Source organism: Tupaia chinensis, unplaced genomic scaffold (genome assembly GCF_000334495.1).
Source record: "Tupaia chinensis unplaced genomic scaffold, TupChi_1.0 Scaffold147038_1, whole genome shotgun sequence".
NCBI classification, from domain to species: Eukaryota; Metazoa; Chordata; class Mammalia; order Scandentia; family Tupaiidae; genus Tupaia; species Tupaia belangeri.
The window spans coordinates 999,348-1,012,803 of NW_006206889.1; positions in this window are offsets into that span (position 1 = coordinate 999,348).

Sequence of the window (13,456 nt, forward strand, 5' to 3'; positions counted from 1 at the left end):
CATTAAAAATGAGGACAGTATATGAAAAATCCTAGACACCATTAAATGACTGAATATCTGCATAATAGGTGTTCCGGAAGGTGAAGAGACAGGTAAAGGCATAGGAATCATCTTTCATAATATATTAGCTGAAAACTTTCCAAATTTAGAGGTGTATGTGGACATCCCAATCCAGGAGATACAAAGGACACCAAATAGATATAACATAAGAAGATCCTCTCCAAGATGTATCATAACCAAATTGCTAGTAATCAAGGACAAAGACAAAATTCTAAAAATGGCAAGAGATAGATATCAAGTTACTTAGAAAGCTTACTCTATTAGACTAACATGGGGTCTCTCAGCTGAAACAATGCAGGCAAAGAAAGAATGGGAAGACTTTGTTGGGAGGAGGGGGAAAGACATATTTAAAACTCTGAAAAGAAAGCAATTCCAGCCAAGAGGACTATACCCAGCAAGATTATCCTTCAAATGGGAAGGAGAAATAGAATAATTTCCAGATAAATAAGCTAAGGAAGACAAATAGAAGTAAGAGAATACAAAACAACTAGAAAAAAAGGAATAATATTGATAACAACATTGAATGTCGGGACTAAATTTCCCAATCAAAAGACAAAAAATGCAGATTCAGCTATTTTACGCACAAACAAGTATAAATACAAATTAATTAATTATTTGATAGATAATTGTCTCCATGGGTTTCAATTTATATGTTTATTATAGCCATTACTTATTGCATAAAACTAGATAACATAGGAAAAGTCCAAAATATTACAAGTAGCTGAGTCTTCTTTGGAATGAAATTTTAAAAAGCTAAAATCACAAACTTTGTAAAACCTACAAATCACTGTTTTTTACCATGTCTTGACTTTTAAACATCTCTTTCCAATTTTGTTTTGCTTTTGCTTTTGCAAGGACTTATATCTTTATTCACAGTACAGTACTGTGGTCTTTTTAAAAAATATTTTTAAGAATTTTATATTTAACTTTATATAGTTAATTTTAATTTGACCAGAGAGAGACAGAGACAGAGAGAGAGAGAGAGAGAGAGAGAGAAAGCAAGCTGCCAGTGCTTGGACTTGAACCGTGGTCAGTCATGTGGGAATACAATGCCCCCAACCACGATGCCACTGGCCAGCCCCAGTACTGTGGTCTTATTAGAACTCACAGTGTGAGAGTAAAAGTGTTCTTTTTCTATCACTTACTAACAAACTACTGTTATGTACAGTTTTACCTGTCTCTAACTGGACCAATGATTGATACCACCGATTTTCAGATTATAAGCTCTCATCTCCCACAGTCCTCACCATGGAAGTTGCAAACTCTTCTTTCATTGCCCATGTTAAGATTATCTTTGTTAATTTATGAGATCAGTTGTTGCCTGATTTTTAAAAAATTTTTCTTTAATTATTTTATTTATCTTTATCCATTTATTTATATATTTTTATTTGACCATAGAGTTATAGAGTGAGAGAGAGTGAGAGAGAAAGTGAGAAAGCAAGCTGCTAGGTCAGGGACTTGAACCGAGGTCAGCCATGTGGGAGTCCAGCACCTTTAACCACCATGCCACCTGCCGGCCCCTGTTGCCTGATTTTTAATCAATGTGTTTTTCTTTAGAATTGTATCTCCCGGTAAAGAACATTATAGACAATTCAGTACATACATTGAGAAGAACTGTTGGAATGGGTGTCGAACGTTCACAGCATAATATAATGTAGACTGTTTATATCCTCAGTTTGTTTATTACATGGTGTATCTATGCTTTTAAGGACCATTCTGTGCCCTACAAAGATAAGTAATGGTTACATGTAAATTATAAATTACAAAAAGCATTTAAGGAGGAAAAAAAGAAACAAAAAAGATGTTAATGTCATTTAAAAACATACCTTGAGAGAGACATTTAGACTCTCCTTCAGCCACCCAACTGGGCATGGTAGCCTTGCTACATTGAAGGAGGATTTACCATCACAAGGTGCCAGAGTGCATGGAGGGTCATCCCATCTCACTACAGGCAGCCAGTTACATTCACAGTATCCCCGATTCTTGCTTCTTGAACTTTATTCAGCCTCTCTGAACTTCACATTATCATCAGTCCTTGAAATGGAACGCGCACCTGGCTGTCCGTCGGGGCTCTAAGCTTCGTCTTGCTTTGCCCATCTGCTGTCCTTTGGTTTTGGTCTCCTGCACTGATGTCCTGCTCTGCTGGACCATTGGTTATCACCCTGCTACCATTCCTTGTCCTCATCAAGAGATTACATTTTTGGGACCAGCAGTTAGCATAATGGCTATGTCGCTGGACTCCCATGTAGTCAACCACGGTTTGGGTCTCAGACCTGGCAGCTTAAACTCACGCTGGGCGAGAGTGCGTGCGTGCCCAAGATCCCAAGAGAAGAATGGAGGAGAGGGGATTGTGGCATGGCCATCCCCCCTGGGGAGTGATTTCTCGCTTGCTGTCTCTCTGTTTCTCTCTGTCTTTCTGGCGAGTGCACATGCCCTATAGCAAAAAGCCTCTTCAAAAAACAAAAAAGAGAAACAGCCGAGAGAGAGAGAGATTACATTTTTGAAGAATTGGCTTTCATCTGGTCATAGAATGGAGTAATTTGGAGCATACGCTACAGTATTTGAATAGTTCCAAGCTAGGGCGTGTGAGGCCTTGGAGACTGTATAAGAACTGAACTCTGTTAAAATCAAAAGCAGGTAAGGTTGCACTTAACATTTAACACCCTTTCAGGGATCTTGCACCTCATCAACTCTCAATTATATATTCATAAGCAAGTGAACAATCTAAGAAGAAAAGAAAACTCTACAAAGAGCTCCTGATGAATAACTAATTAGAAATCAATTCAAAGAACTCTAATTTTCTCTGTATCATTGAAGATTAACCAGCCACTCTCAAAGAGTAGTGGGGGAAGGGGAGGATGTCTCAAGAATATCCAGGAAGACCAGCAGTTGGCATAATGGCTATGTTGCTGGACTCCCATGTAGTCGACCAAGGTTTGAGTCCCAGACCTGGCAGCTTAAACTCGCACCGGGCGCGTGTGCATCCGTGTCCAAGATCATGAGAGGAGAATGGAGGAGAAGGGATTGCAGCATGGCCATCCCCCTTAGGGGGTGATTTCTGGCTTTCTGTCTCTCTGTCTCTCTCTGTCTTTCTGGCAAACATTCTCACCCTCTAGCAAAGACCTCTTCAAGAAAAGAAAAAAAAGAAGAATACCCAGGACATGCTCAGAGAGGCTGCAATGTCAAAATGAATGAATTATTATTTTTTAAGGGAGATTTTTGCTATAGAACACATGCAGTAACTGGAGAGACAGAGAGATACAGAGACAAAAAGCAAGAAATCACTCCCGAGGGGGGATGGCCATGCTACAATTCATTCTCCTCTCAGGATTTTGGGCATGTATGCACACACACCTGGTGTGAGTTTGAAGCTACCAGATCCAGAACCAGAACCACAGTAAACCATGTGGGGGTTCAGCGACATAACCATTATGTCCACTTGCTGATCCCCCAAATTAATTATTTTTAAGTTTATCTATTTATTTCTCCTGAGGTGGGGACCACCTGCAAGGGTCCCTATGCCATAATCCAGCCCCATCCTGCATTAGGGGCAAGTGTGGGCACCACAAGTCATAAGACACAAACCCAGAACCTTCCTATGTGGGTCCAGCTGCATTATCACTGCACCATCTTGCCCTCATTATAACTCAACTGGCTGCTGGTTTTTTCATGGAACACTGTTTTCATTTGAAAGAACAACTAACAAACTTTTGGTTACTTGAGACTTTCATATTTGGTAGATGTTTTCTTGAAAATGGGCAAAGTAAGCTTGTCACTTCAAGGAAATCAATAGGCAGGATTTGCTGGGAGTGGTAAAATTTAAGCTTGTAAGTAAAAATTAGAATTTTGTAGGAGCTGGCAGGTGGCGTGGTGGTTGGGGGCGCTAGACTTCCACATAGCTGACTGCAGTTTGAGTCCTGGACCTGGCAGCTTTCTCTCTCTCTCTCTGTCCCTCTCTGGTCAAGTTTAAAAAAAAAACCAAACAAACAAAAAACAAACAAGCAAACAAACAAAAATAAATAAGAGGGCCAGCAATGCCATGGTGATTAAGGGCACTGGACTCCCACATGGCTGATCGTGGTTCAAGTCCTGGACCTGGCGGCTTGCTTTCTCACTTTCCCTCCTTCTCTCTCGCTCTGTCCCTCTCTGGTTAAATTAAAATAAAAATAAATAAATAAATAAAGTTAAGTAAAATAATTATTAAGAAAACTAAATAAACAGAGTTAAATAAAATAATTCTTTTTAAAAAGTTTAAAAAAAAGAAATTAGAATTCTGGAAAACTTATAAACTTGACCTGTTCCCAATACTTACTGACTTTTCTGACAAGGCAGGTGGTGATATTAAGAAGTGTTATTTTTGGGGACCAGCAGTGAGCGTAATGGCTATGTCGCTGGACTCCCATGTAGTCGACCGCGGTTTGCATACTGGACCCATTGGCTTAAAACTCACGCACTGGCGCATGTGCGTGCGTGCCCAAGATCCCGAGAGGAGAACGGAGGAGAAAGGATTGCGGCGTGAACATACCCCCTTGGGGGTGATTTCTCGTTTTCTGTCTCTCTGTCTCTCTCTCTCTGTCTGGCAAGCGCATGCACCCTATAGTAAAAAACCTCTCAAAAAAAAAAAAGAAGGGTTATTTTTGGTGGGGTCAGCAGGTAGTGTGGTGGTTAAGGGCACTGGATTCCCAGATGGCCAACTGGAGTTCAAGTCCTGACCTGGCGGCTTGCTTTCTCACTTCCTCTCTCTCTCTCTCTCTTTGTGTCCCTCTCTGGTCAAATTTAAATAAATAAATAAAGATAAAGAAAATCATTCTTTTTAAATTTTTTTCTAAAAAAAGAAGTGCTATTTTTGGTGTTGTCTAGTACAATTGGGTCAATATTAGAAAGGTCTGCATAGCTCGTGAATTAATATCTGACAGAAAAACACGTGTTCATGTTAGAAAAATAGCATATGGGTTATAGATCCCCTTGAACCGCCAGAAATACCAATGGCTTGCATCCTAACAGAGCAGAAAAGTTCATTGATGTGGTGTTGGAGTCCACGTTGCAACAGACCTGTGAGAAACAGCTCCATGTTGAGTTTTGGCAGAGCATGAAGTTATCTGAAAAGGCTATATAAATATTACTCTATTTTCCAGCTGCAGAAATATGTGAAGAAAATTTCACGTGTATCAACCAAACAATAATGGACTAAATACAGAAGCAGATAAGAGCATCTACTGTCTTCTATTACAACAGGCAGCAAAGAACTCTGCAGACACGTTAAACAGTACCATTCTTCTCACTGCTTTTTTGTTGTGGAAAATAGTTTTTATACACACACATACAAATATGTGTGTGTATATATATCTATATTGAGTTTTACTACAGGGCATATGTGCTTGAGAGACAGAGATAGCAAAGAAAAGTGAGAAATCACCCCCTGGGGGGGATGACCCTGCTGGAATCCCTTTTTCTCCATTCTCCTCTTGGGACTTTTAGCATGCGCATACTCATGCTTGGTGTATTTTTCAAGGCGCTGTGTCCAGGTCTCAAAGTTCACAGTCAGCCGCGTGGGATCTAGCCACCTTAGCCACCATACCACTGCCTGGCTCTCTCAGTTTTTATTTCTAATGTCATACATTTTCATGAGCCTGAAGTCAGTTGTGATGGGTGGTGGTGTAGTCTCTGGCCATGAGAGTTGATGGTGTGTACACAGACTCATCCCAACACCTCTGGAAAATTTAAGCCTAACTTCTCAATTCCTTACTGTAAATTTAACCTCAAGAGTATTGCAGGAAGTGAGAGAGGAGAGAGAGTGCGCTAAAGAAATGTGGGATCAAAAGGATCTTAAACACCATTACTACCTCCCATCCATAAAGATGCCTATTACCGGGGAAAAAAAGAGAGAGAGAGAGGAAAATTGGCAAGGATGTGGAGAAATCGGTATCCTTGTAAATTTTTGGTGGAAATGTAAAATGAAACAGCTGTTGTGGAAAGCAGTATGGTAGTTCCTCAAAAAATTAAACATAGAGGGTCTACCCTGTAGCCTAGTGGTTAAGAGAGTCAAATCCCTGCCCCAGCAGCTTGAAAAACAGGCTGGGTGAGTGTGTGTACAGTTCCAAATCCCGACAGGATGGAGAAATGAAGGAGAAGGGATTGTGTTGTGACCATTCATTGGAGTATGCTTTCTTTTCTTTCTTTTTTTTTTTTTTTGAGAGATTTTCGCTATAGGGCGCGTGCACTCGCCAGACAGGCAGAGAGAGACAGAGACAGAAAGTGAGAAATCACCCCCCGGGGGGATGATCACGCCACAATCCCTTCTCCTCCATTCTCCTCTCGGGATCTTGGGCACGCACGCACACGCGCCTGGCGTCAGTTTTAAGCCACTGGGTCCAGGACGCAAACCGCGGTCAACTACGTGGGAGTCCAGCGACATAGCCATTATGCTAACTGCTGGTTCCCTGGAGGATGCTTTCTCTCCCTCAGTCTCTCTGTTTCTCTCTGAGTAGTTTATGTACAGCTTATGTACCCTCTGGCAATTAAAAGTAAATAACCAGGGACCAGCAGTTGGTGTAATGGCTATGTTGTTGGACTCCCATGTCATTGATCATGGTTTGAGTCCCGGACCCGGTGGCTTAAACTCACACCGGGCAATTGTGCTTGTGTGCCCAAGATCCCAAGAAGAGAATGGAGGAGAAGGGATTGCAACATGGTCATCCCCTCTAGGGGTGATTTCTTGCTCTCTGTCTCTCTGTCTCTCTGTCTCTCTGGCGAGTGCACATGCCCTATAGCAAAAACCTCTCAAAAAAAAAAAAAAAAAAAACAACAACAAAAAAACGAATAAACATAGAATTACCATATGATCCAACAATTTCACTTTTGAGTATATAAACCTTCAACTGAAAACAGGACCTCAAAGAGAAATGTAAATTTTATTTATTTATTTATTGTTGTTGTTTTTTAATTCCATGAGTGAAAGAGACAGAAAGAAGGGATACAGAAATATAGTGTCCCTGCTAAGATCCGCCCCTAGCTTCAGCCAGCCTGGATCACGGGCACGTGAGTGACTGGCATACTCAGAGAAGTCTCAGGCCATTAACTAGCAACTTTCCCAAGTGAATGGCTTTCAGAGGAGCATGTTTTACCGCTGCGCCACTTCGCGACCCCTCGAAGTGATACTTGCGCACCCACATTCACAGTAGCATTATTCCCAATAGCTAAAATGGGGAAGCAACCCAAGTGTCCATGATGGGAGATGGGTGAACAACATGTGGCCTATTCATACAATGGAATGTTGTTCAATGGGAGGAAAATCCTGTCACATGCTCCAACAGATGACCCTTGAGGACATGATGCTCCGTGAAAGACAAGTGTCTTTAAGGAATGCTCTAAATAGATCACCCTTGAAGCAAACAGATAGTAAAAGCTCAGCTCTGCAAGGTCCATCTTTCAACCCAGTGAACAGATTACAGCTAATCTCCAAGGACTTTCAAGTGTCACTGGCCCAATCTTCAAAGACATTGAAGTGGCAGCGCAGATGAGAAGGCCGCTGCTCGTAAGGATGCAGTGCCTTCACTCTGCTGCTTGTGGTCACTGGGTCTGGGAGAGGCCTGCTCATGTCTGGTCCAGAGGATACTCAGCCACCTCCACTCTGCTTTCCTCTGAAGCTGCTGCTGGGGCCTGGTGTTTAACTGAGGCTGGCATAGCCATCACAGATGTGGCTTCATGGCTGAGACCAGGAAGACATGGAGATGCAGGGAAGACAAAGGCTCTTTCACCTAGAAAGCTGTCCAAAGCTATGTGCAGTCAGGGCAAAGCCAGGAACTACGTGACCCAGAGCCCCACTGCTCTGTACTGTTGGTTATAATTCAGAAATGCATGCCTGGCCTGCCTGCAAATACACTGGAAACCAGAACTCACTGCCCTCTCCAGAAATCTGGACTCATAGAGATATTTATTTATTTAATTTAACTTTATTTATTTATTTTATTTGTTTTAATTTGACCAGAGAGGGAGACAGATGGGGGTGTGGAGTGAGAAAGCAAGGAGCCAATTCCGGGACTCAAATCGCAGTCAGCCATGTGGGAGTCCAACGCCCCCAACCACCACACCACCTGCCAGCCCCCTGATGGACATATTAAAGTTACTGTCCAGAGAAGTCCAGCATAAGCTAGGTCTGGAATAGGGAGGGGTGTGCGACTTCCACACTGCCCTGGGGTACACCATGTTCCACAGGTCCAGCAACCTGGATGCTCTCAGAACTCTATAGTTCAGAGATTTTTACAGAGGCTGTATCAAATGGGCATGATCAACTATAAATGCAATCTCCAGTCTCCCTCCAAGTTTTCCCAAATGATGTGGGGGGAGGGTAGAGATGAAAGTTCTAAGCGTCTCATCATGGCTTGATCTTTCCAGTGATCGGTCCCCATCCAGGAGCCACCAAGAATAAAAGATGCTTCTGTCACCCAGGGAATTTCAAGGCAGGGCTGGCCCCATGGCCTAGTCATGAAGGGAGCTGAATCCCATGTGACTGATTGTGGTTTGAATTTCAGTCCTGGTAGTTGAGAAACATGCCAAGCAAGTGTGCATACTTGCCCCAAATCCCAATAGAATGAAGAAATGGAAGAAAAAGGATTGTGGCATAGTAAGTTGGGGGGTGCTTTCTCTCTCTCTCTCTCTGGCAAGTGCATACACCCTCTGGCAATAATGAAAAAATGATTCCAGGAGCTTTCTCTGCTCATGCACATGGTGGCGACAACAGGCAGAGCCTCAACATGCAGAACGGCTTCATGAGTTGCTAGACCTGCATATGGCACAGAAGTGTTCCACAGCAACTGCATCATCAGTGCCAGGGACTATGAGTCCACCCAGATGAATGGGACCAAAGTTGACAAGGCAGGTTTAATGGCCAGTTCAAGACCTATGCCAATCTGCAGGATCATTCACAGGATGGATGTCAGATGCCTATATTCTCCGACAAGCCAAGGCAAGTAGTATTGTTTCAAAGAACTTCTGACTGGAGAGAACCACAGATGGGGGTGGAAATTTGTCACAAATAAATAGTGGAACTTACCTCCTCCGCCCCCCCAAAAAAATAATCCAAGGGATTTCCTGGCTCATGGACCAAATATTAGAACAAAAAAAATACTTCTAGCCACATCTATTGTTTAGGAAATTACAAGGATTTTTAAAAAATTATTTATTTAATTTTATTTATTTATTCATTTATTTTAATTTGACCAGAGAGACACAGAAAGTGAGAGAGAAAGTGAGAAAGCAAGCCACCAGGTCCGGGACTCAAACCGTGGTCAGCCATGTGGGAGTGTACAGTGCCTTAGCCATTATGCCACCTGCTGGTCCCAGAAATTACAAGGATTTTAAGGAGCTCTGTGCTAGGGACTGGATGAGAACCCAAATATATATTTCTTATAAATCACAGTATCACAAATTGTGCCCCCTCTTTTGTATGTTGAAATCCTAACCCCAAAAACTCCACAATGTGATATTATTTGGAGATGGAGTCTTTTTTTGTTTTTGGAGAGGTTTTTGCTATAGGGTACGTGTGCTAGCCAGAAAGCCAGAGAGAGACAGAGAGATAGAAAGCTAGAAATCATTCCCCAGGGGAGATGGCCACGCTGCAATCCCTTCTCCTCCATTCTCCTCTCGGGATCTTGGGCACGCACACACATGCGCCCGGCATGAGTTTTAAGCCACCGTGTCCAGGACGCGAACCGCGGTTGACCACGTGGAAGTCCAGCGACATAGCCATTACACTAACTGCTGGTCTCGGAGATGGAGTCTTTACCAAGTTAAAATGAGGTTATCGGGGTGTGTTCTTATCCAGTCTGACTAGCATACATGCTGCTGCATCATGAAGCTGGTCTAAAACAGATTTATTTTGACTCACGATTCTGGTGGCAGGAAAGTTCCAGGCATAAGGCTGTCTTATAACATAGTGGAGGGGAAGATTTTGAGCAGAATGGCTAAGTCCCCATGTCTCCTTTTGGTCTTTTTTTTTTTTTTTAGGTTTTTGCCATAGAGTGTGTGCACTTGCCAGAGAGAGAGACAGAAAGCAAGAGTGAGAAACCACTCGTGGGGGGGATGACTATGTTGCAATTATTTTTTTATTTGTTATTATTATTTTTTTAAATTTGACAAGATGGGGAGAGGGGAGAGAAAGTGAGAAAGCAAGCTGCCAGGTCCAAGACTCAAACCGTGGTGGACCATGTGGGAGTCCAGCACTTTAATGACAACATCATCTGGTGGCCTCTGTTGCAACTCCTTTTCCTCCATTCTCCTCTTGAGATTTTGGGCATGCATGCATACACACTCAGAGTGATTTTCAAATTGTGGGGTCTGGGACTCGAATCATGGTCGTCCATGTGGGAGTCCAATGCTTTACCACAATGCTACCTGCTGGACCTTCTCTTTTTGGTCTTACTCCCTCTGTGTATGTAACCACCAGATTCCATCATAGGGATCCTTCCCAAATGACATTATCTCATCCAAAGGCCCTTACATGGCATACCATGAAGGAAGTAAGTTTTCACTTAACATCTTGGCAATACAACCAAGTCTCAACACATGAACTCTTGGGGAGCATCCAATCACTGCCCACCAGGACTAAATTTCAAAGCATGAAACTACAATAGACAAACCATGATCCAAACCACAACAGTGTCTTTCTGGGGTGCCACTAGCTCATGAGCTCTGCCAGGCAGGGGCTGTACCCACCATTCTTCACATCCCCTGCTAGCCTGAGATTGGGCCAGGGACAGTGCTTGTGCTCCGTCAGTATGGCTGGCACTTGGTCCATCTTGCCTTTCCAGTGACTTCACTCAGAATGCTCCTCCACCAGCTTGCTCATCCCCTACCTTCCCCACCTTCCCCATGGCTTCAAGGCCACGCTCAGTATCTGAAGTCATGTATTCATGGGCCTCCTCTGTTTCATCTACAGGGCTCATGTACTCTGATGTCAACACCCTGAAGGTTCAGATGCCCACAGCTCTGTTAAAGAGGAAGATGAGTGGGTTAAATGAGAAAAACCAAGACAAGATAAATTTTAGGGAGAGCAACGGTAAGAGTGCTCATCTCTAGATGAGATCATGTAAACATGCGTTGTAAGTAATAACAGCATTTTACAAACTGAAGTCCCCAAGTCATTCTTTAAACACCATAAGTTGCACCCAGTGTAACTAACAACAAGTAGGAATTATAGTCATCTATTTCTATAAAGTTATATGTGGCTTATTTTATACACCTAAACATGGTCCTGTGGAAAATAGTAACAAATCTTTAGAAAACACATGGCTGGGGACTTGCATGTAGTGTGGTGGTTAAGGTGCTAGGCTCTTAGATGGCCAACCACAGTTCGGGTCCCGGACCTGGTATCTTACTTTCTCACTTTTCCTCTCTTGGTCTCTCTGGTCAAATTTAAAAAAAAATTAATTAAATTAATAAAAAAAGAAAACGCATTGAACAGAGAATAAACAGAATGGCTGATTATTTGAATTAAAATGTACAGGGGGTGGGGTCCAGCAGATGGCATGGTAGTTGAGATGTTAGACTCCCACGTGGCCAACCCTGGTTTGAATCCTAGACCTGGTGGCTTGCTTTCTCTCTCTCTGCTCAAATTGAATAATAATAATAAATAAATAAAATTAAATAATTCTTTAAAAAATGTACAAGGGGTATTCAAAAAGGTCATGTAAAATGAGTATTACCAAAAAAATAAAAATGTATGGATTTCAACTTTTTTGTTACTAAAATAAATTCATGCTTTAATTCCATTTTTCCATGAACCCTTTAAAGTCCCCTCATGCAAATGTTCTTTTTCTCTCTGAAAGCCACCCAGGTGCTCAACACTGTGGAAGAGGCCAGGTGTGGCCTCCCAGGTGTGGGTGTGGGCCACAATGGAGTCACCCCCACCAAAGCCCCTACATAATTTTGAACAATTTTTCTTAGCGAAGTTGCCCCCCCACCACCACCAAATGTATAAGACTCAGGCCCACAAACCCTGGAGGAGGTGATAGTGATGGTGCACCTGGTCCCTTCTTTTTTTTGAAATAGCTCTATGCAAAGAAGAAAAAGTAGTGGCAGGCAGGTCAACGCATGAAAACACAGCGCAGCAAGAGGCGGCTCCTTGCTAGAGTCCCAAGGTACTCTGAGACCAAGTGGTGAGTGGGCACCATCGCTCAGTCTGCCTCTGGACTTGCATCAGGATTCTGGGTGCCCCAAACACCCAGATCTTTGCGTCCAACATGCCATCTGGCAGGCTAGATGGAGATCAGACTACAGTTTCTGAGCACCTCCAGGTTGTGAGGGGCAGTTCTAGGAGGACTCATGGGCAGACCAGCACGGCCACATGCTGCCCTCCCTTGGAGGCCTGTGCTTCTGCTGTTGCTGCCCTGAAATTCTTAATACTTTTTGAACAAGAGACCTTGCAAATTTTGCAGGGATTTTGGTTACTGAGTTTTTTGGGGTCTCCTGAATTCTCCACTTGAGGAGCCCTCTCCCCGTGCCCGCCTGTCTCCCCCCGCCCCCCACCCCCCGCAGGCCCTGCTGCTGTTGCTTTCTGAAACTGTGGCCCTGCAGCTCCACTGAGCTCCTTGCCTATGACTTCATGGTATGAAGACACAGGAGGGATATCCTCCAGAACTGTTCGGGCTGGATTGTTGTTGGACCCAGTTTGGCGTCCTTCCTGGGGGAGAGGAGTGGGTATGGGCTCACCAGCTGTGCGTGGACCTGCAGCAGGGCTGGCACGGGGGGGGGGGGGGCGCATGAACGCGTGTTTCAGAACAAACGACAAACCGTGTGCCTTTCCTTACAGCTTGGGGAGTTCAGCCACTATCGGGCACATCGAGACTGACGACCCGCTCAAACCCGACCACACTGTCCGCAGCCCCTGTGATAGGCTGCTTGGACCTGGAGCTGGGCCAGATAGGGTCACTCGGGCGAGGTGCTCCCCAGAGGTCAGCCAGCTGTACGCGCGTCCTCCAAAAAGGACATCAGGAGTGTGGCCCTGGAGCACTCACACAGGGGCCAGGCCGGGTCTGAGGGCAGAGACCTTAAGCGCCCGACAATTGCCGACCGGCTCCGGCCTCCGATCCGCAGGAGGAAGGAGGCGGCACAAGCCTGAACGCAAAAGGCCAGCCTAACAGCACAGGAGGTTCGGCGTGGCGGAAGCCTCGGATGGTACAGCCCGCTCCCCCGCCTGACTGCCGCAGATGGTTTCGCCCAGCTCCGCAGAGCTCTCCAGGGCCACTGGGGAGCGCGCGGAGTGGGAGGGGTGCGCTCCCGAGGCCACACCCAAGATACATAGTTATGAGGCAGGAAGCTCTGCCCCCGGGGCGGGGTAAGCCGTTCCTCGCGCCAGGCGTGACCGGCGGGGCGGGGCCTGACTCGGGCGCGGGCGGGG